This window comes from Rana temporaria, chromosome 9 (genome assembly GCF_905171775.1).
Source record: "Rana temporaria chromosome 9, aRanTem1.1, whole genome shotgun sequence".
Classification (NCBI taxonomy): Eukaryota; Metazoa; Chordata; class Amphibia; order Anura; family Ranidae; genus Rana; species Rana temporaria.
This window is the reverse complement of record NC_053497.1, coordinates 122516237-122543942: the sequence shown is the minus strand read 5'-3', so window position 1 is coordinate 122543942 and position 27706 is coordinate 122516237. Positions and strand designations below refer to the sequence as shown.

General features: G+C 44.5%; 2 long non-coding RNA genes across 2 annotated transcripts in view; both read right to left on the bottom strand.

Annotated features, from left to right (window-relative positions):
• Nucleotides 1–23716, bottom strand: part of LOC120913990 — a 37566-nt gene extending 13850 nt beyond the window's left edge. Inside the window, exons 1-10 of the long non-coding RNA XR_005743607.1 lie at nt 23611–23716; nt 21845–21908; nt 20635–20759; nt 18114–18177; nt 16904–17028; nt 14941–15004; nt 5506–5630; nt 3549–3612; nt 2340–2464; nt 396–459 (exon numbers count right to left, since the gene is read on the bottom strand). This is a non-coding gene — a long non-coding RNA (uncharacterized LOC120913990). The remainder of the gene's footprint in view (nt 1–395; nt 460–2339; nt 2465–3548; nt 3613–5505; nt 5631–14940; nt 15005–16903; nt 17029–18113; nt 18178–20634; nt 20760–21844; nt 21909–23610) is intronic.
• A 3-nt stretch (nt 23717–23719) lies between these two features.
• On the bottom strand, nt 23720–26993 carry LOC120913991. The gene is made up of 3 exons (XR_005743608.1): nt 26710–26993; nt 24831–24894; nt 23720–23736 (listed from the first exon to the last, which is right to left on the bottom strand). It is a non-coding gene; the product is annotated as an uncharacterized LOC120913991 (long non-coding RNA).
• Nucleotides 26994–27706: the final 713 nt, after the last annotated feature.

Genomic DNA, 27706 nt, shown 5'->3' with positions numbered 1-27706 from the left:
TCTGTACTTTCCTCATGTTTAAGGGCTCGAGAAACCCCAGGCGTCAGGCCACCAAAACACACCCCCACACACTGCTTGAGCTGCCACGAAATGCTCCACACCCCGTACACCTACCCAGCTCAGCTTGCTGATCTGCAGGTTTGAGACCGGCATAGGTGCACTTCTGCTCTCCCCCCCCCCTCCCTTGCTGACCCAGAAATGACATGAGACATCACTTCCGGGCCCCTGTTGACAGTTTCCCATTTTCCAAATGTGGCATGTCAAGGGGCTCACAGTCACTTAAAGCAGAAGTTCCATTTTTGAGTGGACCTCCGCTTAAAAGCTTGGTACACATAATAGTTTCACTTAAAATGTCCCACAGATTACAGCATTTATAGACTGAATTTGATACATACCTCTCCGTTTACTCTCAAACAGCACAGTGTTGCCATACTTCAGCCTTGATGGTCATCTCGCCAGCTACAATATAAAGATAAGCTTTGGAATCACATGAAAACATAAGCGGCAAAACTGAGGAATTTGGCGTTGTCGTAACGAACATATATTGACAAGTGAAACCGTGGGAAGTTAGCCAATGCGTTGAAGTATTGCCATTTTGTGGGAGCGGCAAGTATCAAGACCCTTTTCCCCCCTAAGGAGAGAAGGATTCTGACCCAATACCTAAAGTCTGATCCAAGAATAGAGAGTATTGATTTTGGCCTGGCCAAAGAGTTTGTTGACTGTAATATGGTGCCCTCATACGCCAACCAAGAAAAACTAAAAACCATTCCAAAAGCAAGTCTGTATTCCCAGGAAGAAAGAATCAACAGTTATAAGAAAATCTATCATCCCCACTGTAAGCCATAATTAAGCTTCTAGACCAACTGCCAGGAAGAACCGGAGCAGTGAGCAAGGAGACTAAATCAGGTCTAGCCCCGGCCTTCTCGGAGGAGTGGGCACTTCTCCCCCAGTCCAGGAAGGACTGAGATTGACCCAGTCTCTAAACCCACTACTACAGAACAGCCTAGCAACCAGTCCAGATGCCCAACTACAGCTCACAATAGAAATTTTAGACAGCCTTGCAACAGCCGACCCTTTACTTCCAGAGAGCGAGAGCATTGCCCAAGCTCTCTGTAGACTTCCCCAAGAGGGATCAAAGAGTGAAATCCACAGCCCTGCCTGCATCTCTTCACAGAGAAAGAGCTCCTCGAAACCGGTAACCTTCAAGGTAAGCTGAAGACTGATGTGAATGAAGGAGCCAACCACGTTTTCCAGCATGACAGGGCAGGGCAAGCAACACTGTCGACACTGAATTACATGGAAGGCTCGCCCACCCCACTCACACCCCCAGGGGCTCAATCCATGCTAGACACTTCCAACCGAACCATAACATCTCACTCCTAGACCCCAGAACGTGGTCACCACCAAATCTGGTGGTTAAACCCAAGCCCATGAGTCATGATAAATCTCAAAACTCTGGTGAAACCTATCATCTTAAATTAATTTGTGGGTCCACACAATGTGTGGCCAAGCCAAGAGTTAGAATAAAAGCTCATAACTCTGGTGAAACCTATCATCTTAAATTAATTTGTGGGTCCACACAATGTGTGGCCAAGCCAAGAGTTAGAATAAAAGCTCATAACTCTGGTGAAACCTATCATCTTAAATTAATTTGTGGGTCCACACAATGTGTGGCCAAGCCAAGAGTTAGAATAAAAGCTCATAACTCTGGTGAAACCTATCATCTTAAATTAATTTGTGGGTCCACACAATGTGTGGCCAACCCAAGCCAAGAGTTAGAATAAAAGCTTATAACTCGGGTGAAACCTATCATCTTAAATTAATTTGTGGGTCCACACAATGTGTGGCTAACCCAAGCCAAGAGTTAGACATAAAAGCTCATAACTCTGGTGAAACCTATCTACCCAAGCTGGACTATCATCTTAAATTAATTTGTGGGTCCACACAATGTATGGCCAACCCAAGCCAAGAGTTAAAATAAAAGCTTATAACTCGGGTGAAACCCATCATCTTAAATTAATTTGTGGGTCCACACAATGTGTGGCTAACCCAAGCCAAGAGTTAGACATAAAAGCTCATAACTCTGGTGAAACCTATCTTTTTAAATTAATTTGTGAGTCCACACAATGTGTAGCCAACCCAAGCCAAGAGTTAGAATACAAGCTCATAACTCTGGTGAAACCTATCCACCCAAGCTGGACTATCATCTTAAATTAATTTGTGGGTCCACACAATATGTGGCTATCCCAAGCCGAGAGTTAGAATAGAAGCTCATAACTCTGGTGAAACCTAGCAAACCAAACTGGACTATCATCCTAATATGTTTTCATGGTACCCACCATCCACTAATGCTGCCGGACAAGAGAAGGGATTCCATCATGCTTGGAGTGTTCTGCCTTCAACTTGCTTGAAGTGGTCAAGGCTTCCAATAAAGGAAAAGATAACATTTTCAATTGCAACTTGTCTACAAGAGATAAAATTTGAGGTGGAGGTTAAAAATGCAAAGTTTAAACATATCATGAAAAATATTTACTGCCAACCCAAAATGATTGACCTGCTGTTCTGCTCAACACCTGACTTCAAGTGTTCCAGATCAAAAAAGTCTAGAAGTCTTTCTGCATACTTGTCCTGGTTAAGAATATAGGTATGACAGCCAAGTAACTGAAACTTCCAGGAGAAACCCATAATAAAAGCCTCTATGGCAGGGATATAAAATTAGTGGACAGCCAACTGTTGCAGAACTACAAGTCCCATGAGGCATAGCAAGACTCACAGCCACAAGCATGACACCCAGAGGCAGAGGCATGATGGGACTTGTAGTTTTGCAACAGCTGGAGTTCTGCTAATTGCATTTCCCTGCACTATGGTTTCCTATGCTTAATATAAAATAAAAACCACCCTAGATAATGCCATACTGGGAGCATATTGATGTTTTTTGCTTCACTTCCACTTTGCAATGGCATATTGAACAGTAAAGGAACTAATGGACTTGTTGCCTGGCTAATTTGGCTTTAAAAAGTTAGTCTGAAAACAAGCATTCTATGATTGTTGGAATTTTATATTTCTCAGGACACTCAAAGTGTTGAGGCAAAAGCACCAGATGGCTAGAACAAACCTTCTCAAAATCAGACTTCAGCAATGGCGGCCTCTGTACTTTCCTTATGATTAAGGGCTCGACAAACCCCAGACGTCAGGTCGCCAAGGCCAACAAAACACACCCCTACACACTGCTTGAGCTGCCACAAAATGCTCCACACCCCGTACACCTACCCAGCTCAGCTTGCTGATCTGCAGGTTTGAGACCGGCATAGGTGCACATCTGCTCTCCCTCCCTCTGCTGCTGACCCAGAAATGACATGAGACATCACTTCCGGGCCCCTGTTGACAGTTTCCCATTTTCCAAATGTGGCATGTCAAGGGGCTCACAGTCACTTAAAGCAGAAGTTCCATTTTTGGGTGGACCTCCGCTTAAAAGCTTGGTACACATAATAGTTTCACTTAAAATGTTCCACAGATTACAGCATTTATAGACTGAATTTGATACATACCTCTCCGTTTACTCTCAAACAGCACAGTGTTGCCATACTTCAGCCTTGATGGTCATCTCGCCAGCTACAATATAAAGATAAGCTTTGGAATCACATGAAAACATAAGCGGCAAAACTGAGGAATTTGGCGTTGTCGTAACGAACATATATTGACAAGTGAAACCGTGTGAAGTTAGCCAATGCGTTGAAGTATTGCCATTTTGTGGGAGCGGCAAGTATCAAGACCCTTTTCCCCCCTAAGGAGAGAAGGATTCTGACCCAATACCTAAAGTCTGACCCAAGAATAGAGAGTATTGATTTTGGCCTGGCCAAAGAGTTTGTTGACTGTAATATGGTGCCCTCATACGCCAACCAAGAAAAACTAAAAACCATTCCAAAAGCAAGTCTGTATTCCCAGGAAGAAAGAATCAACAGTTATAAGAAAATCTATCATCCCCACTGTAAGCCATAATTAAGCTTCTAGACCAACTGCCAGGAAGAACCGGAGCAGTGAGCAAGGAGACTAAATCAGGTCTAGCCCCGGCCTTCTCGGAGGAGTGGGCACTTCTCCCCCAGTCCAGGAAGGACTGAGATTGACCCAGTCTCTAAACCAACTACTACAGAACAGCCTAGCAACCAGTCCAGATGCCCAACTACAGCTCACAATAGAAATTTTAGACAGCCTTGCAACAGCCGACCCTTTACTTCCAGAGAGCGAGAGCATTGCCCAAGCTCTCCGTAGACTTCCCCAAGAGGGATCAAAGAGTGAAATCCACAGCCCTGCCTGCATCTCTTCACAGAGAAAGAGCTCCTAGAAACCGGTAACCTTCAAGGTAAGCTGAAGACTGATGTGAATGAAGGAGCCAACCACGTTTTCCAGCATGACAGGGCAGGGCAAGCAACACTGTCGACACTGAATTACATGGAAGGCTCGCCCACCCCACTCACACCCCCAGGGGCTCAATCCATGCTAGACACTTCCAACCGAACCATAACATCTCACTCCTAGACCCCAGAACTTGGTCACCACCAAATCTGGTGGTTAAACCCAAGCCCATGAGTCATGATAAAATCTCAAAACTCTGGTGAAACCTATCATCTTAAATTAATTTGTGGGTCCACACAATGTGTGGCCAAGCCAAGAGTTAGAATGAAAGTTCATAACTCTGGTGAAACCTATCATCTTAAATTAATTTGTGGGTCCACACAATGTGTGGCCAAGCCAAGAGTTAGAATAAAAGCTCATAACTCTGGTGAAACCTATCATCTTAAATTAATTTGTGGGTCCACACAATGTGTGGCCAAGCCAAGAGTTAGAATAAAAGCTCATAACTCTGGTGAAACCTATCATCTTAAATTAATTTGTGGGTCCACACAATGTGTGGCCAAGCCAAGAGTTAGAATAAAAGCTCATAACTCTGGTGAAACCTATCATCTTAAATTAATTTGTGGGTCCACACAATGTGTGGCCAACCCAAGCCAAGAGTTAGAATAAAAGCTCATAACTCTGGGGAAACCTATCTACCCAAGCTGGACTATCATCTTAAATTAATTTGTGGGTCCACACAATGTGTGGCTAACCCAAGCCAAGAGTTAGAATAAAAGCTTATAGCTCGGGTGAAACCTATCCACTCAAGCTGGACTATCATCTTAAATTAATTTGTGGGTCCACACAATGTGTGGCTAACCCAAGCCAAGAGTTAGACATAAAAGCTCATAACTCTGGTGAAACCTATCATTTTAAATTAATTTGTGAGTCCACACAATGTGTGGCCAACCCAAGCCAAGAGTTAGAATACAAGCTCATAACTCTGGTGAAACCTATCCACCCAAGCTTGACTAACATCTTAAATTAATTTGTGGGTCCACACAATATGTGGCTATCCCAAGCCGAGAGTTAGAATAGAAGCTCATAACTCTGGTGAAACCTAGCAAACCAAACTGGACTATCATTCTAATATGTTTTCATGGTACCCACCATCCACTAATGCTGCCGGACAAGAGAAGGGATTCCATCATGCTTGGAGTGTTCTGCCTTCAACTTGCTTGAAGTGGTCAAGGCTTCCAATAATGGAAAAGATAACATTTTCAATTGCAACTTGTCTACAAGAGATAAAATTTGAGGTGGAGGTTAAAAATGCAAAGTTTAAACATATCATGAAACATATTTACTGCCGACCCAAAATGATTGACCTGCTGTTATGCTCAACACCTGACTTCAAGTGTTCCAGATCAAAAAAGTCTAGAAGTCTTTCTGCATACTTGTCCTGGTTAAGAGTATAGGTATGACAGCCAAGTAACTGAAACTTCCAGGAGAAACCCATAATAAAAGCCTCTATGGCAGGGATATGCAATTAGTGGACAGCCAACTGTTGCAGAACTACAAGTCCCATGAGGCATAGCAAGACTCACAGCCACAAGCATGACACCCAGAGGCAGAGGCATGATGGGACTTGTAGTTTTGCAACAGCTGGAGTTCTGCTAATTGCATTTCCCTGCACTATGGTTTCCTATGCTTAATATAAAATAAAAACCACCCTAGATAATGCCATACTGGGAGCATATTGATGTTTTTTGCTTCACTTCCTCTTTGCAATGGCATATTGAACAGTAAAGGAACTAATGGACTTGTTGCCTGGCTAATTTGGCTTTAAAAAATAGGATTTTTATAACAGCTTACCTGTAAAATCCTTTTCTTGGAGTACATCACGGGACACAGAGCTGCATATTCATTACTATGTGGGTTATAGAGTCTACCTTCAGGTGATGGACACTGGTGTAATCAATTAAACAGGAAGTTCCCTCCCTATATAACCCCTCCCCTACTGGGAGTTCCTCATTTTTTGTAGCAAAGCAATAAGTGTCCCAATATCCCCAAACAAGAGGGGTGGGAGCTCTGTGTCCCGTGATGTACTCCAAGAAAAGGATTTTACAGGTAAGCTGTTATAAAAATCCTATTTTCTTTATCGTACATCACGGGACACAGAGCTGCATATTCATTACTATGTGGGATGTCCCAAAGCAATGCTTACTGAGGGGAGGGAGACACCAACAACGCAGACCGCCATCAGACGTGAGGACCTATAATGCTGCCTGCAGCATACTGCGCCAAAAAGCTGCATCCTCTTGCCGTCTTATGTTCACCTGATAGGAGTTAGTGAACGTAAGCACAGATGACCAAGTTGCGGCCTTGAAAATCTGCGTCATAAAGGCTTGGAAATGCATTGCGCATAAAGCGCTTACCATCCTGGTAGGGAGCACCCCCACAAAAAAACAGGGGGAATCCTACTCTAACCACAAGCCTGAATAATAACCTGATGAATCAACCTTAAAAACAGTTGATTTTAGACGCTGCCTGCCCTTTCCTGGGGCCTCCTGGTAGCGCAACAACATCAGTTTTCCGTATCCGAGCAGCCGCTTCAGATAGGCCTAGACCCTTCTTACTCCAACGAGAGAGAGAGTGTAACCATTTTAATAGCTGACCTGAACACTGCCTGCCCATCTAGGGTCTTCTGGCAGCCCAATAAAAACGTCAGCTTTCTATATCTGAAACCTTCAGATAGGTATTTAACTGCTCTCATCTCAATTGAGAGAAAAGCAATAACCTTTCCTTCCGTGAAACAAGGTTTTGAAAAAAAGGGAAGGTAATAATATCTAGATTCAAATGAATACTAGATCCTTCTAGTAAATAAGGTTGGGTGAGGATGAAAATCACTCTACTTGTAAGAATAATTGAGTATGGCTCTATACCAAGAAAGTTGCCAATACTGAAACTCTTGGAGGCTACCACAACCAAGAACACCAATTCCCTTGTTAAAGGATGAAGGGAAATATGGTGCATCGGCCCAAGGAGCTGACCCTGTAAGCCGACAAAACTAGAGCCAATCCTCCGAGCACAAGGGCGACCTAACTGGTGGACTTATACAAGGGGTGACGTGCATAACAGCCCGGACCAAAGAGTGTGAAGTAATCGACCTTTGGAAGCAAGGCCGAGATCGGATCCTTGATATAAAACTTAAGGCTAGCTCCGTCTCCTTTCCAAATGTAGGAAGGCAGGAATTTTACCTTTGACAAACTTCCACGGATGCCACCATCTGGTTTCACACCAGGAACCTGGGCCTTCCAGACCGTAGGCTATCTGGTCCTGGAGGCCAGCTCTCTTGTATGAATCAAGGGAATTGCCGCTGATTCTGAAAGCCCCGATCCTCGAGAATGTGGTCTATAATAGCCAGACCATTAATTCACCTGTTGCAAGGCAGAATGTAATACCCCCTGCAAAGTAGGCCTGGACAAGATGTAAGGGACTGTGGGTCCTCTACTACCACCCTTACTGTTCCTGCACCGAGAGGTCGTCAGGGTTATGCCGGAGTAATCAGGCCAGCTTCCGTTCTCCTCTAAATGTTGCATAGAAGCCACAAAAGTCGCGGCACTGGGGGGAGAGACACAACCAGTGACACCTGGTCCCCCCCCTCGGATTAAAAACACATCTGCCCCGCATGCGGGTGGATCCTTTATCCTTGACCCCAAGCTGTCCAATCTCTTGAGCCTGGACGCCAATACATCTTATGTACAGGGTACTATTTCTGTGACATTTGGTCAGGAAAACAGTCGGGGTGTAGAGGTCATTCTCCCGGAGACACTTGTTGACGGCTCCAGCGAATCGCCTGCCAATTCTGCATTTCATGAAATGACGAATGCCAATAGGCAAGGCACAAGCTCCTCCTTGGTAAATTAAGTAAATCACTAGTATGGCATAGTCTGATTGTACTCTGACAGAACCAACCTGCCACCTGAACGTTCAGGCCCCTAAGCCAGATGCTCCATCGGTAGCTCTAGCTGACAGATAAGGCTCCCTTGGAGCTTGACTACTTCCCCTGGGCCATGGTCTCTTCCTGACCTGGCAAACCCTTTTAGTTAAGAATCACCAAGAGGAATTCCAGCATATCTCTGGGACCGGGTTCTTTGGATAATGCTAGGTCAAGATCCACTCTTTCTAGGCCGACAAAATATTGTTTATAACAGCCCTGAATAAAAGTTAGTATAGGGAACTGTCTTGAATGAAGCCAGCATCTTCCCTAGTGCCTTAATCAAAAGGCCAAAAGTAAGGAACTGTTCCTTGCCGTGACCACATAGACCAGTTTTCTTATAGCGATGGTCTTGTCTGAGGCCAAAAAAAAAACTCTCCTTTTTGGACTGTGCCAAACATACCCAGCTTCTTGTCAAATGAAAGAATGTATCTTTAGAGTTCCAGATACTTGACCATGCTGGACACCCTTAGGTCCAGCCATGCTACTGACTGACCCATCAGCAGGAGTTTGCTTCGGTATGCCATTACTGCTATACCCTGGGCCTACAGACCTGCTAGAGGCGGGCCCTAGCACCCTGACAACCCAGGCACGGAGGCTAACCCAAAAGGGCAAGACCACCAACTGGAGATAGTGCTGTTCCCCTGCGAAACGCAGACAACCTCTGCAGACCCAAGTAAATAAACACATATGCAACTGGCTCCCCATGTGTGTATGTGGCAAGTGTTAAAGCCATATGCCTCAATGGAAGTGTGTGTACATGGCAGCGTGTGTTCCTGGAAGCATGAATTCATATAAATATGTTTTAAGAAAAACATGCATATAGCATGTGTGCTCTGGAACAAGCATCTTGCAAGCAAGCATGCGATATAAACGTGTTATGCAACAATGTGCAACATGAACCCATGCAGACACGTATTTCTATACAAACACAAGGAATCCTGTATTGCTTAATTAGGCCGCCATGTACAACTTTAAAGTAATCATGCATCCTTATGCGATTCAGCATCTTCCATGCGATCAACATCTTATGCATTTTAAGCACTACTGTGCGGACAAGAACCCTTGTGTGACCAAGGACTCTTGTGTGACCAAGCACCCCTGTGCGATCCAGCATCCTTATGCACTCAAGCATCTTAATGCGACTTTAGGCATTTCTGTGAAACAAGCCTCTGAATGAATGAATGAATGAATGAAAAACTTATAAAGCGTGGCGCATGCGAACTGAATCACTTCTGGGCGCTAGTTGTTCGTGTCTCATGACATCAAAAGAGCAGAGTTTTGATCCGTCTTCTGAAAGTCAGATGGTTTTCCTCCAACCGAATGCTGGTTGGTAAAGCGTTCCATAGTCTAGGACCCTGAAAAGCAAACCTTCTTTCTCCTTTGGACTTGTATTTGGTTTTTGGTACCCTGACCAGATTTTGGTCGGTGGATCGCAGAACGCGATTCGAATTGTGAGGTTCTATCTTGTCGCAAAGATATTGCGGAGCCTTCCCATGGATGCACTTATGTGTCAGGCAGAGTGCTTTAAATACAATTCTGTCTTTTACTGGCAGCCAGTGAAGGGTTCTCAACGAAGGTGAGATTGATTCCCATTTTTTTTTCCCAGTCACCAGTCTGGCGGCCGTATTCTGAACGACTTGCAGACGGGAGATTTGGTACTTTGGGAGTCCGAGGTACAGGGCGTTAGCATAGTCCAGTCTGGAATTCACGATTGTTCCCACCACGACTGCTACGTCTTCTTTGGGGATAAATGGAATAAGTCTGCGTAGTAGGCTCAACAGATGGTGCGCTCCGCTGACTACTGACCCTATTTGTGCGTCCATTGTCATGAAGGTGTCGAAGATGACCCCGAGACTTTTGACTTTGGAGCTAGGGGTGATGATTTGGCCCAGAATGGGCGGGGGTGTCCAGGTTGTTGCCAGTTGACTCTTTCGGCTGGCGTGAAACATAAGGAGTTCTGTTTTTGAACTGTTGAGTTTAAGATAACTCTTAGTCATCCAGTTTTCTATCAAAGAGAGACATTTCTCTAAACTGAGATGATGATCCTTTTTGTTGCAGATGCGAAAATACAGTTGCGTATCGTCTGCATAAGAGTGATAGAGTAGTTCTTGGCTACTGATAATATCAAAGAGAGGGCGAAGATAGATGTTGAAAAGCACCGGTGACAGGGGGGATCCTTGGGGGACTCCACATGACACCGTGCGCTTTTCCGACGTGAAACAACCCAATTTAACTGTTTGTGATCGGTTTTCAAGAAAGGAAGAAAACCATGGTAAATCACCTTCTGCGACTTCTGCTACCTTGGCTAGTCGCATCAGTAACAGTTTGTGGTCTACCGTGTCAAAGGCTGCGCTTAGGTCCAGCAGAACCAGGAGACAAGATTCTCCTTCGTCTGCGGCCTCGAGGGCATCGTCCCATATTTTGAGTAAGGCCGTTTCTGTCCCGTGTCCGGGACGGAAGCCTGATTGTAATGGATCCAGTAGATTGTGGGTATCTAGATGCTGTTGCAGCTGTTGTACCACTACTTTCTCCATTATCTTGGAGAGAACATTTAGGCCTGTTATGGGACGGCGGTGAGTTGGGTCCTTGGGATCCAGGTTAGGTTTTTTCAAGATGGGCTGGATTGTGCCCTCTTTCAACAGGGATGGCACTGTGCCTTCCTTAAATGACTGGTTTATAAGCTGTGTGATGGGTGGTGCCAGGATGTCGGCACATTCCTTCAGCAGTTTGGTGGGGATGATATCATTGGGCGATGTGCTGTTCCGCAAAGCACCAATGATATTTTTTGTGGTATCGATGGAGATCGGTTCCAGAGTGAACTTTGTTGATTGTAGAGCGTTTCTGTGGGTGTTTTGTGGTTGATTGACGGTGGGGTTGAGGGGGGTATTGTTTTGCATGATGCTTTCCCGGATTCTTTCAATTTTGTTGCTGAAGAAATCCGATAGTTCATTGCAGAACTCTTGGGTGTCTGAGTTGGGGACTTCAAGACATCCTGGATTCATGGTCTGGGTGACCATCTTGAAGAGTTCTCGGGGGCGGTTTAGGGCGCTGTTAATCGCCATAGAAAAATGGTGTTTCTTGGCTTTGAAGATTTCTTTATGATATCGTGTTGTTATTGCCTTGTAGATGATGAGGTTATCCTCTGCAGGACTTCTTTTCCAGGCGGCTTCCGCCCTTCTGCGCTCTTGCTTCAGAAGCGACAGATCTCTATGTGATCAAGTATCCTTGGGTAATCCAGGACGCTGTTGATCCGACAACCATGTGTGATCCAGCTTATTTTTGCATTCAAGCATCTTTAAGCGATCTTTAGGCATTCTTGTAGAAACAAGCCTCTCTGTGCGACCAAAATATCCTCGAGTAATCAAGGACTTGGGTGATCAAGGACTTGGGTGATCGGGTAATCATGTGTGATTCAGCATTTTTATGCCTTCAAGCCTCTTTATGCGATTCTAGGCATTTCTGTGGAAACAAGCCTCTTTGTGTGACCAAATATCCTTGGGGAATCAAGGGCTTGGGTGATCAGGTAATCATGTGTGATTCCAGCATTTTTATGCCTTCGAGCCTCTTTATGCGATTCTAGGCATTTCTGTGGAAACAAGCCTCTTTGTGTGACCAAATATCCTTGGGGAATCAAGGACTTGGGTGATCAGGTAATCATGTGTGATTCCAGCATTTTTATGCATACAAGCATCTTTATGCGAACTTAGGCACTTCTGTGGAAACAAGCCTCTCTGTGTGACCAAATATCCTTGGGTAATCCAGGACGCAGATGATCAGGTAACCATGTGTGATGCAGCATCTTTTTTGCATCCAAGCAACTTTATGCGATTTTAGGCATTTCTGTGGAAACAAACCACTTCTGTGTGACCAAACATCCTTGGGTAATCAAGGATTTGGGTGATCAGGTAACCATGTGTGTGTGATCCAGCATTTTTATACATACAAACGTCTTTATGCGATTTTAGGCCTTTCTGTGGAAACAAGTCTCTCTGTGTGACCCAATATCCTTGGGTAATCCAGGACTTGAGTGATCAGGTAACTAGCATCTTTATGCACTCAAGCATTTCTATGCAACTCTAACAAACATGCAACACCATACAGACAGAAACATGTATCCTTATGCGATCCACAATAAAACATGCTTTGTTACTTGTTTTTATCCCACATGCATTCCAAACTCATGTATCTTATGCAACATGCGGACTGGTAAAAAGGAAGTTATCCTCTGTAGATGTGCGTTTCCTCAATTAAGAGACGTTAGCAATGTGTACCAGCAACTGTGCATCCCTCAGATGTGCATTTCATTAGCCTGAAGCCGACACCAGGCTGAGGACCATATGGAGGTCTTACTAGCCACCTATAGGAAAACCTCTCTTTACACTCTAAGGAGAAGATAGAGGCTTTGGCCGAGTAGGCAGAGGGAAATTATATGCAGCATGAATCTCTGAAAAGACTGCAGGTGCAATCAGAACCTGTAGGGCTATTGATAGCTTCTCCTCGTTAGGCTGCAGCTCCTGTCTCCTGTCCTCTGACAGTGAACCTTCATCCCCAGCTCTTCTAATCCCTTTGTTTAAGGATTAAAGCAGGAAAAGGACACACCCTGCTTTTTTTTTTTTTTTTTGCTTCTTGTGAGGATGCTGCGAACATAGCAGTTAACCTCTTGTAGAACAACAAATGTGATGCAAAAAACAAAACACATGCAGAGTGGCTGCAATGTTGGGGGAGGCTGCATTGATTGCCTGACAGGTCTGATGGCTCAATCTGTGAGCTGTCTCTACAGGGGAGAATAAGGGGCCACCAGGTTCAGGTGGCGATTCCTTTTTATATTCCTACCCCTGACCTTATTCAATGGGGAGACCAAAATCCTAAGCTAAAAGCAGAGGAGCTTAACCCAGGTGCATCAACAGCTGAACATAGTCTGGCAGCAACAATGCCTGCTAATCTGCACAGCTAGATGCAGAGTAGGCGTCTTAGATGAATCTGTATCCAACTCACACAAGGTGCTTGCGTTTGTGTCCCCCTAGCTTTACAGAGCTCTGACGTCTGGGCCTTTTTGAAGAGCCCTCTCTGCGACTGCACTGAGCCGGTGAGCACGTGCGACATGGTAGAGCCTGAAGCTGAGCAAGTGGGACGCACAATAGACCAGCTAACACTTAAGCTTCCGTCTTTGGAAAGCATGGTAAGCGAAAACATCAGGCATGTCTTTTACTGCCCATAGTAGTGGAAAAACAGATAAGACTTGCAGCTACTCATGGAAGACAATGCTTTGCATAGGATTAAGGGCATTTTTTTTTTATTATGTACCAGCCCCTTCAAGGGGAGATATATGGGTACTACAGCCATCCTGTCTGAACAGACATAGTGGCCCAGGCTACATGCCGGCTAGGGGAGGTATATGGGTGCCCTGAGCCATCCCGTCTCAAAAGACATTGTGGTTTACATTGCCCATGCATAAAAACATAATATAGGCGAGACCCATAGTCCCCTACAGAAGACCTACTGTCGAACCAAGTCCCGTAGGTCCCTCTCTTACCTTTCCACGCTGCAGGGTATTGCCAAGCAAGAGGCCCAATCTTCCCCCTTCACCGTGGGTATAGTCCTAGACCTTCAGGGACCGGGGTCCATGGCAGGAACACCACACCCCTGGACCTATATAGCACCCTGGCAGCAGAAAAAACATTTGGTCCTTAGAAGGCACAAAGTTCTGGAACCCAGGATCCAGCCCTGCGCAGAGAGGCATTATAGGCTAAACCTCGTTCTTCGTACCGAGGCCCGGGTACCGTCCACTTTGGCTATGAAGCACCTTGGACGGATCCGGATTTATGGAGGCTTTTTACATCCAGCATGGATCCCTCCAGTGGAGCTCCTAAGAACACATGTTAACTCGTGACCAACACCTTAGACACTGATGAAAAAACTGAGGAACTCCCAGTAGGGGAGGGGTTATATAGGGAGGGAACTTCCTGTTTAATTGATTACACCAGTGTCCATCACCTGAAGGTAGACTCTATAACCCACATAGTAATGAATATGCAGCTCTGTGTCCCGTGATGTACGATAAAGAAAGTTAGTCTGAAAACAAGCATTCTATGATTGTTGGAATTTTATATTTCTCAGGACACTCAAAGTGTTGAGGCAAAAGCACCAGATGGCTAGAACAAACCTTCTCAAAATCAGACTTCAGCAATAGCGGCCTCTGTACTTTCCTTATGATTAAGGGCTCGACAAACCCCAGACGTCAGGTCGCCAAGGCCAACAAAACACACCCCCACACACTGCTTGAGCTGCCACAAAATGCTCCACACCCCGTACACCTACCCAGCTCAGCTTGCTGATCTGCAGGTTTGAGACCGGCATAGGTGCACATCTGCTCTCCCCCCCCCCCTCCCTCTGCTGCTGACCCAGAAATGACATGAGACATCACTTCCGGGGCCCCTGTTGACAGTTTCCCATTTTCCAAATGTGGCATGTCAAGGGGCTCACAGTCACTTAAAGCAGAAGTTCTATTTTTGGGTGGACCTCCGCTTAAAAGCTTGGTACACATAATAGTTTCACTTAAAATGTCCCAAAGATTACAGCATTTATAGACTGAATTTGATACATACCTCTCCGTTTACTCTCAAACAGCACAGTGTTGCCATACTTCAGCCTTGATGGTCATCTCGCCAGCTACAATATAAAGATAAGCTTTGGAATCACATGAAAACATAAGCGGCAAAACTGAGGAATTTGGCGTTGTCGTAACGAACATATATTGACAAGTGAAACCGTGTGAAGTTAGCCAATGCGTTGAAGTATTGCCATTTTGTGGGAGCGGCAAGTATCAAGACCCTTTTCCCCCCTAAGGAGAGAAGGATTCTGACCCAATACCTAAAGTCTGACCCAAGAATAGAGAGTATTGATTTTGGCCTGGCCAAAGAGTTTGTTGACTGTAATATGGTGCCCTCATACGCCAACCAAGAAAAACTAAAAACCATTCCAAAAGCAAGTCTGTATTCCCAGGAAGAAAGAATCAACAGTTATAAGAAAATCTATCATCCCCACTGTAAGCCATAATTAAGCTTCTAGACCAACTGCCAGGAAGAACCGGAGCAGTGAGCAAGGAGACTAAATCAGGTCTAGCCCCGGCCTTCTCGGAGGAGTGGGCACTTCTCCCCCAGTCCAGCAAGGACTGAGATTGACCCAGTCTCTAAACCCACTACTACAGAACAGCCTAGCAACCAGTCCAGATGCCCAACTACAGCTCACAATAGAAATTTTAGACAGCCTTGCAACAGCCGACCCTTTACTTCCAGAGAGCGAGAGCATTGCCCAAGCTCTCCGTAGACTTCCCCAAGAGGGATCAAAGAGTGAAATCCACAGCCCTGCCTGCATCTCTTCACAGAGAAAGAGCTCCTAGAAACCGGTAACCTTCAAGGTAAGCTGAAGACTGATGTGAATGAAGGAGCCAACCACGTTTTCCAGCATGACAGGGCAGGGCAAGCAACACTGTCGACACTGAATTACATGGAAGGCTCGCCCACCCCACTCACACCCCCAGGGGCTCAATCCATGCTAGACACTTCCAACCGAACCATAACATCTCACTCCTAGACCCCAGAACTTGGTCACCACCAAATCTGGTGGTTAAACCCAAGCCCATGAGTCATGATAAAATCTCAAAACTCTGGTGAAACCTATCATCTTAAATTAATTTGTGGGTCCACACAATGTGTGGCCAAGCCAAGAGTTAGAATAAAAGCTCATAACTCTGGTGAAACCTATCATCTTAAATTAATTTGTGGGTCCACACAATGTGTGGCCAAGCCAAGAGTTAGAATAAAAGCTCATAACTCTGGTGAAACCTATCATCTTAAATTAATTTGTGGGTCCACACAATGTGTGGCCAAGCCAAGAGTTAGAATAAAAGCTCATAACTCTGGTGAAACCTATCATCTTAAATTAATTTGTGGGTCCACACAATGTGTGGCCAACCCAAGCCAAGAGTTAGAATAAAAGCTCATAACTCTGGGGGAAACCTATCTACCCAAGCTGGACTATCATCTTAAATTAATTTGTGGGTCCACACAATGTATGGCCAACCCAAGCCAAGAGTTAGAATAAAAGCTTATAGCTCGGGTGAAACCTATCATCTTAAATTAATTTGTGGGTCCACACAATGTGTGGCTAACCCAAGCCAAGAGTTAGAATAAAAGCTCATAACTCTGGTGAAACCTATCCACTCAAGCTGGACTATCATCTTAAATTAATTTGTGGGTCCACACAATGTGTGGCTAACCCAAGCCAAGAGTTAGACATAAAAGCTCATAACTCTGGTGAAACCTATCATTTTAAATTAATTTGTGAGTCCACACAATGTGTGGCCAACCCAAGCCAAGAGTTAGAATACAAGCTCATAACTCTGGTGAAACCTATCCACCCAAGCTTGACTAACATCTTAAATTAATTTGTGGGTCCACACAATATGTGGCTATCCCAAGCCGAGAGTTAGAATAGAAGCTCATAACTCTGGTGAAACCTAGCAAACCAAACTGGACTATCATTCTAATATGTTTTCATGGTACCCACCATCCACTAATGCTGCCGGACAAGAGAAGGGATTCCATCATGCTTGGAGTGTTCTGCCTTCAACTTGCTTGAAGTGGTCAAGGCTTCCAATAATGGAAAAGATAACATTTTCAATTGCAACTTGTCTACAAGAGATAAAATTTGAGGTGGAGGTTAAAAATGCAAAGTTTAAACATATCATGAAAAATATTTACTGCCGACCCAAAATGATTGACCTGCTGTTATGCTCAACACCTGACTTCAAGTGTTCCAGATCAAAAAAGTCTAGAAGTCTTTCTACATACTTGTCCTGGTTAAGAGTATAGGTATGACAGCCAAGTAACTGAAACTTCCAGGAGAAACCCATAATAAAAGCCTCTATGGCAGGGATATGCAATTACTGGACAGCCAACTGTTGCAGAACTACAAGTCCCATGAGGCATAGCAAGACTCACAGCCACAAGCATGACACTCAGAGGCAGAGGCATGATGGGACTTGTAGTTTTGCAACAGCTGGAGTTCTGCTAATTGCATTTCCCTGCACTATGGTTTCCTATGCTTAATATAAAATAAAAACCACCCTAGATAATGCCATACTGGGAGCATATTGATGTTTTTTGCTTCACTTCCACTTTGCAATGGCATATTGAACAGTAAAGGAACTAATGGACTTGTTGCCTGGCTAATTTGGCTTTAAAAAGTTAGTCTGAAAACAAGCATTCTATGATTGTTGGAATTTTATATTTCTCAGGACACTCAAAGTGTTGAGGCAAAAGCACCAGATGGCTAGAACAAACCTTCTCAAAATCAGACTTCAGCAATGGCGGCCTCTGTACTTTCCTTATGATTAAGGGCTCGACAAACCCCAGACGTCAGGTCGCCAAGGCCAACAAAACACACCCCCACACACTGCTTGAGCTGCCACAAAATGCTCCACACCCCGTACACCTACCCAGCTCAGCTTGCTGATCTGCAGGTTTGAGACCGGCATAGGTGCACATCTGCTCTCCCTCCCTCTGCTGCTGACCCAGAAATGACATGAGACATCACTTCCGGGCCCCTGTTGACAGTTTCCCATTTTCCAAATGTGGCATGTCAAGGGGCTCACAGTCACTTAAAGCAGAAGTTCCATTTTTGGGTGGACCTCCGCTTAAAAGCTTGGTACACAAAAAAAGTTTCACTTAAAATGTCCCACAGATTACAGCATTTATAGACTGAATTTGATACATACCTCTCCGTTTACTCTCAAACAGCACAGTGTTGCCATACTTCAGCCTTGATGGTCATCTCGCCAGCTACAATATAAAGATAAGCTTTGGAATCACATGAAAACATAAGCGGCAAAACTGAGGAATTTGGCGTTGTCGTAACGAACATATATTGACAAGTGAAACCGTGTGAAGTTAGCCAATGCGTTGAAGTATTGCCATTTTGTGGGAGCGGCAAGTATCAAGACCCTTTTCCCCCCTAAGGAGAGAAGGATTCTGACCCAATACCTAAAGTCTGACCCAAGAATAGAGAGTATTGATTTTGGCCTGGCCAAAGAGTTTGTTGACTGTAATATGGTGCCCTCATACGCCAACCAAGAAAAACTAAAAACCATTCCAAAAGCAAGTCTGTATTCCCAGGAAGAAAGAATCAACAGTTATAAGAAAATCTATCATCCCCACTGTAAGCCATAATTAAGCTTCTAGACCAACTGCCAGGAAGAACCGGAGCAGTGAGCAAGGAGACTAAATCAGGTCTAGCCCCGGCCTTCTCGGAGGAGTGGGCACTTCTCCCCCAGTCCAGCAAGGACTGAGATTGACCCAGTCTCTAAACCCACTACTACAGAACAGCCTAGCAACCAGTCCAGATGCCCAACTACAGCTCACAATAGAAATTTTAGACAGCCTTGCAACAGCCGACCCTTTACTTCCAGAGAGCGAGAGCATTGCCCAAGCTCTCCGTAGACTTCCCCAAGAGGGATCAAAGAGTGAAATCCACAGCCCTGCCTGCATCTCTTCACAGAGAAAGAGCTCCTAGAATCCGGTAACCTTCAAGGTAAGCTGAAGACTGATGTGAATGAAGGAGCCAACCACGTTTTCCAGCATGACAGGGCAGGGCAAGCAACACTGTCTACACTGAATTACATGGAAGGCTCGCCCACCCCACTCACACCCCCAGGGGCTCAATCCATGCTAGACACTTCCAACCGAACCATAACATCTCACTTCTAGACCCCAGAACTTGGTCACCACCAAATCTGGTGGTTAAACCCAAGCCCATGAGTCATGATAAAATCTCAAAACTCTGGTGAAACCTATCATCTTAAATTAATTTGTGGGTCCACACAATGTGTGGCCAAGCCAAGAGTTAGAATAAAAGCTCATAACTCTGGTGAAACCTATCATCTTAAATTAATTTGTGGGTCCACACAATGTGTGGCCAAGCCAAGAGTTAGAATAAAAGCTCATAACTCTGGTGAAACCTATCATCTTTTTTTTTTTTTTTTTTTTTTCTTTTTTTTTTTTTTTTTTTTTTAAGTGTATTTTGTGCGTGTACTCGAGAGAGGAGCCGGACTGCAGGAGTTGGGAGTAGGCAGGCCTCCCCCAGAGGCAATCTGCCACCTTTCTCCATGCCCCGGGTGGCAATGGCGGGTGTGTGAGGGGGTCCTCCCACACAGCCCGCCCTACCTGCTCCGCTTTGAAGCCCAACGGGGCAGAGGGACTCCCTATAAGGGAGTGAGAGGATTAGCCCGCTCAACCAGCCCCATTAGTCCTTCGCCTCTCTTTAGAGACCGCGTGGTCAATGTGCGTGTGTTAACCCAATTTAGAGTGCGTGTGTAGGTGTGGTGGTTTTTGTGGGAGGGGGGTGGGCGTACTAAGCACAGGCTTACCTTGCATAGCACACCCACCGGGAGCCGGGCTGAGACCACCAAACTCAATTCACATGAAGCCGAGACCGGGATCCGAACCTCTAGCTGCAGAGGTGAATGGCTTGTCAGCGCAGTGCCAATCGTGTTGAGCCACCGCAGCTCCCATGAAACCTATCATCTTAAATTAATTTGTGGGTCCACACAATGTGTGGCCAAGCCAAGAGTTAGAATAAAAGCTCATAACTCTGGTGAAACCTATCATCTTAAATTAATTTGTGGGTCCACACAATGTGTGGCCAACCCAAGCCAAGAGTTAGAATAAAAGCTCATAACTCTGGGGGAAACCTATCTACCCAAGCTGGACTATCATCTTAAATTAATTTGTGGGTCCACACAATGTATGGCCAACCCAAGCCAAGAGTTAGAATAAAAGCTTATAGCTCGGGTGAAACCTATCATCTTAAATTAATTTGTGGGTCCACACAATGTGTGGCTAACCCAAGCCAAGAGTTAGAATAAAAGCTCATAACTCTGGTGAAACCTATCCACTCAAGCTGGACTATCATCTTAAATTAATTTGTGGGTCCACACAATGTGTGGCTAACCCAAGCCAAGAGTTAGACATAAAAGCTCATAACTCTGGTGAAACCTATCATTTTAAATTAATTTGTGAGTCCACACAATGTGTGGTCAACCCAAGCCAAGAGTTAGAATACAAGCTCATAACTCTGGTGAAACCTATCCACCCAAGCTTGACTAACATCTTAAATTAATTTGTGGGTCCACACAATATGTGGCTATCCCAAGCCGAGAGTTAGAATAGAAGCTCATAACTCTGGTGAAACCTAGCAAACCAAACTGGACTATCATTCTAATATGTTTTCATGGTACCCACCATCCACTAATGCTGCCGGACAAGAGAAGGGATTCCATCATGCTTGGAGTGTTCTGCCTTCAACTTGCTTGAAGTGGTCAAGGCTTCCAATAATGGAAAAGATAACATTTTCAATTGCAACTTGTCTACAAGAGATAAAATTTGAGGTGGAGGTTAAAAATGCAAAGTTTAAACATATCATGAAAAATATTTACTGCCGACCCAAAATGATTGACCTGCTGTTATGCTCAACACCTGACTTCAAGTGTTCCAGATCAAAAAAGTCTAGAAGTCTTTCTGCATACTTGTCCTGGTTAAAAGTATAGGTATGACAGCCAGGTAACTGAAACTTCCAGGAGAAACCCATAATAAAAGCCTCTATGGCAGGGATATGCAATTAGTGGACAGCCAACTGTTGCAGAACTACAAGTCCCATGAGGCATAGCAAGACTCACAGCCACAAGCATGACACCCAGAGGCAGAGGCATGATGGGACTTGTAGTTTTGCAACAGCTGGCGTTCTGCTAATTGCATTTCCCTGCACTATGGTTTCCTATGCTTAATATAAAATAAAAACCACCCTAGATAATGCCATACTGGGAGCATATTGATGTTTTTTGCTTCACTTCCACTTTGCAATGGCATATTGAACAGTAAAGGAACTAATGGACTTGTTGCCTGGCTAATTTGGCTTTAAAAAGTTAGTCTGAAAACAAGCATTCTATGATTGTTGGAATTTTATATTTCTCAGGACACTCAAAGTGTTGAGGCAAAAGCACCAGATGGCTAGAACAAACCTTCTCAAAATCAGACTTCAGCAATGGCGGCCTCTGTACTTTCCTTATGATTAAGGGCTCGACAAACCCCAGACGTCAGGTCGCCAAGGCCAACAAAACACACCCCCACACACTGCTTGAGCTGCCACAAAATGCTCCACACCCCGTACACCTACCCAGCTCAGCTTGCTGATCTGCAGGTTTGAGACCGGCATAGGTGCACATCTGCTCTCCCTCCCTCTGCTGCTGACCCAGAAATGACATGAGACATCACTTCCGGGCCCCTGTTGACAGTTTCCCATTTTCCAAATGTGGCATGTCAAGGGGCTCACAGTCACTTAAAGCAGAAGTTCCATTTTTGGGTGGACCTCCGCTTAAAAGCTTGGTACACAAAAAAAGTTTCACTTAAAATGTCCCACAGAGTACAGCATTTATAGACTGAATTTGATACATACCTCTCCGTTTACTCTCAAACAGCACAGTGTTGCCATACTTCAGCCTTGATGGTCATCTCGCCAGCTACAATATAAAGATAAGCTTTGGAATCACATGAAAACATAAGCGGCAAAACTGAGGAATTTGGCGTTGTCGTAACGAACATATATTGACAAGTGAAACCGTGTGAAGTTAGCCAATGCGTTGAAGTATTGCCATTTTGTGGGAGCGGCAAGTATCAAGACCCTTTTCCCCCCTAAGGAGAGAAGGATTCTGACCCAATACCTAAAGTCTGACCCAAGAATAGAGAGTATTGATTTTGGCCTGGCCAAAGAGTTTGTTGACTGTAATATGGTGCCCTCATACGCCAACCAAGAAAAACTAAAAACCATTCCAAAAGCAAGTCTGTATTCCCAGGAAGAAAGAATCAACAGTTATAAGAAAATCTATCATCCCCACTGTAAGCCATAATTAAGCTTTTAGACCAACTGCCAGGAAGAACCGGAGCAGTGAGCAAGGAGACTAAATCAGGTCTAGCCCCGGCCTTCTCGGAGGAGTGGGCACTTCTCCCCCAGTCCAGCAAGGACTGAGATTGACCCAGTCTCTAAACCCACTACTACAGAACAGCCTAGCAACCAGTCCAGATGCCCAACTACAGCTCACAATAGAAATTTTAGACAGCCTTGCAACAGCCGACCCTTTACTTCCAGAGAGCGAGAGCATTGCCCAAGCTCTCCGTAGACTTCCCCAAGAGGGATCAAAGAGTGAAATCCACAGCCCTGCCTGCATCTCTTCACAGAGAAAGAGCTCCTAGAAACCGGTAACCTTCAAGGTAAGCTGAAGACTGATGTGAATGAAGGAGCCAACCACGTTTTCCAGCATGACAGGGCAGGGCAAGCAACACTGTCGACACTGAATTACATGGAAGGCTCGCCCACCCCACTCACACCCCCAGGGGCTCAATCCATGCTAGACACTTCCAACCGAACCATAACATCTCACTCCTAGACCCCAGAACTTGGTCACCACCAAATCTGGTGGTTAAACCCAAGCCCATGAGTCATGATAAAATCTCAAAACTCTGGTGAAACCTATCATCTTAAATTAATTTGTGGGTCCACACAATGTGTGGCCAAGCCAAGAGTTAGAATAAAAGCTCATAACTCTGGTGAAACCTATCATCTTAAATTAATTTGTGGGTCCACACAATGTGTGGCCAAGCCAAGAGTTAGAATAAAAGCTCATAACTCTGGTGAAACCTATCATCTTAAATTAATTTGTGGGTCCACACAATGTGTGGCCAAGCCAAGAGTTAGAATAAAAGCTCATAACTCTGGTGAAACCTATCATCTTAAATTAATTTGTGGGTCCACACAATGTGTGGCTAACCCAAGCCAAGAGTTAGAATAAAAGCTCATAACTCTGGTGAAACCTATCCACTCAAGCTGGACTATCATCTTAAATTAATTTGTGGGTCCACACAATGTGTGGCTAACCCAAGCCAAGAGTTGGACATAAAAGCTCATAACTCTGGTGAAACCTATCATTTTAAATTAATTTGTGAGTCCACACAATGTGTGGCCAACCCAAGCCAAGAGTTAGAATACAAGCTCATAACTCTGGTGAAACCTATCCACCCAAGCTTGACTAACATCTTAAATTAATTTGTGAGTCCACACAATATGTGGCTATCCCAAGCCGAGAGTTAGAATAGAAGCTCATAACTCTGGTGAAACCTAGCAAACCAAACTGGACTATCATCCTAATATGTTTTCATGGTACCCACCATCCACTAATGCTGCCGGACAAGAGAAGGGATTCCATCATGCTTGGAGTGTTCTGCCTTCAACTTGCTTGAAGTGGTCAAGGCTTCCAATAATGGAAAAGATAACATTTTTCAATTGCAACTTGTCTACAAGAGATAAAATTTGAGGTGGAGGTTAAAAATGCAAAGTTTAAACATATCATGAAAAATATTTACTGCCGACCCAAAATGATTGACCTGCTGTTATGCTCAACACCTGACTTCAAGTGTTCCAGATCAAAAAAGTCTAGAAGTCTTTCTGCATACTTGTCCTGGTTAAGAGTATAGGTATGACAGCCAAGTAACTGAAACTTCCAGGAGAAACCCATAATAAAAGCCTCTATGGCAGGGATATGCAATTAGTGGACAGCCAACTGTTGCAGAACTACAAGTCCCATGAGGCATAGCAAGACTCACAGCCACAAGCATGACACCCAGAGGCAGAGGCATGATGGGACTTGTAGTTTTGCAACAGCTGGAGTTCTGCTAATTGCATTTCCCTGCACTATGGTTTCCTATGCTTAATATAAAATAAAAACCACCCTAGATAATGCCATACTGGGAGCATATTGATGTTTTTTGCTTCACTTCCACTTTGCAATGGCATATTGAACAGTAAAGGAACCAATGGGCTTGTTGCCTGGCTAATTTGGCTTTAAAAAGTTAGTCTGAAAACAAGCATTCTATGATTGTTGGAATTTTATATTTCTCAGGACACTCAAAGTGTTGAGGCAAAAGCACCAGATGGCTAGAACAAACCTTCTCAAAATCAGACTTCAGCAATGGCGGCCTCTGTACTTTCCTTATGATTAAGGGCTCGACAAACCCCAGACGTCAGGTCGCCAAGGCCAACAAAACACACCCCCACACACTGCTTGAGCTGCCACAAAATGCTCCACACCCCGTACACCTACCCAGCTCAGCTTGCTGATCTGCAGGTTTGAGACCGGCATAGGTGCACATCTGCTCTCCTCTCCCCCCCTCCCTCTGCTGCTGACCCAGAAATGACATGAGACATCACTTCCGGGCCCCTGTTGACAGTTTCCCATTTTCCAAATGTGGCATGTCAAGGGGCTCACAGTCACTTAAAGCAGAAGTTCCATTTTTGGGTGGACCTCCGCTTAAAAGCTTGGTACACAAAAAAAGTTTCACTTAAAATGTCCCACAGATTACAGCATTTATAGACTGAATTTGATACATACCTCTCCGTTTACTCTCAAACAGCACAGTGTTGCCATACTTCAGCCTTGATGGTCATCTCGCCAGCTACAATATAAAGATAAGCTTTGGAATCACATGAAAACATAAGAGGCAAAACTGAGGAATTTGGCATTGTCGTAACGAACATATATTGACAAGTGAAACCGTGTGAAGTTAGCCAATGCGTTGAAGTATTGCCATTTTGTGGGAGCGGCAAGTATCAAGACCCTTTTCCCCCCTAAGGAGAGAAGGATTCTGACCCAATACCTAAAGTCTGACCCAAGAATAGAGAGTATTGATTTTGGCCTGGCCAAAGAGTTTGTTGACTGTAATATGGTGCCCTCATACGCCAACCAAGAGAAACTAAAAACCATTCCAAAAGCAAGTCTGTATTCCCAGGAAGAAAGAATCAACAGTTATAAGAAAATCTATCATCCCCACTGTAAGCCATAATTAAGCTTCTAGACCAACTGCCAGGAAGAACCGGAGCAGTGAGCAAGGAGACTAAATCAGGTCTAGCCCCGGCCTTCTCGGAGGAGTGGGCACTTCTCCCCCAGTCCAGCAAGGACTGAGATTGACCCAGTCTCTAAACCCACTACTACAGAACAGCCTAGCAACCAGTCCAGATGCCCAACTACAGCTCACAATAGAAATTTTAGACAGCCTTGCAACAGCCGACCCTTTACTTCCAGAGAGCGAGAGCATTGCCCAAGCTCTCCGTAGACTTCCCCAAGAGGGATCAAAGAGTGAAATCCACAGCCCTGCCTGCATCTCTTCACAGAGAAAGAGCTCCTAGAATCCGGTAACCTTCAAGGTAAGCTGAAGACTGATGTGAATGAAGGAGCCAACCACGTTTTCCAGCATGACAGGGCAGGGCAAGCAACACTGTCGACACTGAATTACATGGAAGGCTCGCCCACCCCACTCACACCCCCAGGGGCTCAATCCATGCTAGACACTTCCAACCGAACCATAACATCTCACTCCTAGACCCCAGAACTTGGTCACCACCAAATCTGGTGATTAAACCCAAGCCCATGAGTCATGATAAAATCTCAAAACTCTGGTGAAACCTATCATCTTAAATTAATTTGTGGGTCCACACAATGTGTGGCCAAGTCAAGAGTTAGAATAAAAGCTCATAACTCTGGTGAAACCTATCATCTTAAATTAATTTGTGGGTCCACACAATGTGTGGCCAAGCCAAGAGTTAGAATAAAAGCTCATAACTCTGGTGAAACCTATCATCTTAAATTAATTTGTGGGTCCACACAATGTGTGGCCAGCCCAAGCCAAGAGTTAGAATAAAAGCTCATAACTCTGGGGGAAACCTATCTACCCAAGCTGGACTATCATCTTAAATTAATTTGTGGGTCCACACAATGTATGGCCAACCCAAGCCAAGAGTTAGAATAAAAGCTTATAGCTCGGGTGAAACCTATCATCTTAAATTAGTTTGTGGGTCCACACAATGTGTGGCTAACCCAAGCCAAGAGTTAGAATAAAAGCTCATAACTCTGGTGAAACCTATCCACTCAAGCTGGACTATCATCTTAAATTAATTTGTGGGTCCACACAATGTGTGGCTAACCCAAGCCAAGAGTTAGACATAAAAGCTCATAACTCTGGTGAAACCTATCATTTTAAATTAATTTGTGAGTCCACACAATGTGTGGCCAACCCAAGCCAAGAGTTAGAATACAAGCTCATAACTCTGGTGAAACCTATCCACCCAAGCTTGACTAACATCTTAAATTAATTTGTGAGTCCACACAATATGTGGCTATCCCAAGCCGAGAGTTAGAATAGAAGCTCATAACTCTGGTGAAACCTAGCAAACCAAACTGGACTATCATCCTAATATGTTTTCATGGTACCCACCATCCACTAATGCTGCCGGACAAGAGAAGGGATTCCATCATGCTTGGAGTGTTCTGCCTTCAACTTGCTTGAAGTGGTCAAGGCTTCCAATAATGGAAAAGATAACATTTTCAATTGCAACTTGTCTACAAGAGATAAAATTTGAGGTGGAGGTTAAAAATGCAAAGTTTAAACATATCATGAAAAATATTTACTGCCGACCCAAAATGATTGACCTGCTGTTATGCTCAACACCTGACTTCAAGTGTTCCAGATCAAAAAAGTCTAGAAGTCTTTCTGCATACTTGTCCTGGTTAAAAGTATAGGTATGACAGCCAGGTAACTGAAACTTCCAGGAGAAACCCATAATAAAAGCCTCTATGGCAGGGATATGCAATTAGTGGACAGCCAACTGTTGCAGAACTACAAGTCCCATGAGGCATAGCAAGACTCACAGCCACAAGCATGACACTCAGAGGCAGAGGCATGATGGGACTTGTAGTTTTGCAACAGCTGGCGTTCTGCTAATTGCATTTCCCTGCACTATGGTTTCCTATGCTTAATATAAAATAAAAACCACCCTAGATAATGCCATACTGGGAGCATATTGATGTTTTTTGCTTCACTTCCACTTTGCAATGGCATATTGAACAGTAAAGGAACTAATGGACTTGTTGCCTGGCTAATTTGGCTTTAAAAAGTTAGTCTGAAAACAAGCATTCTATGATTGTTGGAATTTTATATTTCTCAGGACACTCAAAGTGTTGAGGCAAAAGCACCAGATGGCTAGAACAAACCTTCTCAAAATCAGACTTCAGCAATGGCGGCCTCTGTACTTTCCTTATGATTAAGGGCTCGACAAACCCCAGACGTCAGGTCGCCAAGGCCAACAAAACACACCCCCACACACTGCTTGAGCTGCCACAAAATGCTCCACACCCCGTACACCTACCCAGCTCAGCTTGCTGATCTGCAGGTTTGAGACCGGCATAGGTGCACATCTGCTCTCCCTCCCTCT